The sequence below is a fragment of the Priapulus caudatus genome, unplaced genomic scaffold, assembly GCF_000485595.1.
Source record: "Priapulus caudatus unplaced genomic scaffold, Priapulus_caudatus-5.0.1 Scaffold2898, whole genome shotgun sequence".
Classification (NCBI taxonomy): domain Eukaryota; kingdom Metazoa; phylum Priapulida; class Priapulimorpha; order Priapulimorphida; family Priapulidae; genus Priapulus; species Priapulus caudatus.
The window spans coordinates 22,306-22,925 of NW_014579959.1; positions in this window are offsets into that span (position 1 = coordinate 22,306).

The window sequence follows — 620 nt, forward strand, 5'->3', positions numbered from 1 at the left end:
GCATGGAGTGATGCCGCGTGGGGCGGGGGAGGGGCAGACGGCAGGGAGGGATGCTGCGGGGCGGGGGAGGCAGCGGAGGCGGCTGCTGGCAGTCATTAACTGCGTGACGGCTCTGCCCTCGGTAATGACAGCCTCCACCAGCCGCGCTATTGACGCTCGCACGCAGCGGCGACAGCGAGCTTTCCCGTAAACGAGAGCCGCGTGAAGTCCATTACGCTGCTCCTCCTCCCGCCCGACTCCCCTCCGAACGCCCGTCGGCCCTCCCCTCGTCTCTCCCGACCGTCGGCCCTCCTCTCCTCCTTCCCGCCGGCTCTCCCCTCCTTCCTCCCGCCGGCCCTCCCCTCCTCCCTACCGCCGGCCCTCCCTTCCTCCCTACCCCTGGCCCTCCCCTCCTCCCAGCCGTCGGCCCTCCCCTCCTCCCAGCCGCCGGCCCTCCCCTCCTCCCTACCGCCGGCCCTCCCTTCCTCCCTACCGCTGGCCCTCCCCTCCTCCCTACCGCTGGCCCTCCCCTTCTTTCTACCGCCAGCCCTCCCCTCCTCCCTCCCGCCGGCCCTCTCCTCCTCCCTTTCGACCGCCGGCCCTCCCCTCCTCTATCCCGCCGGCCCTTCCCTCCTTCCTCC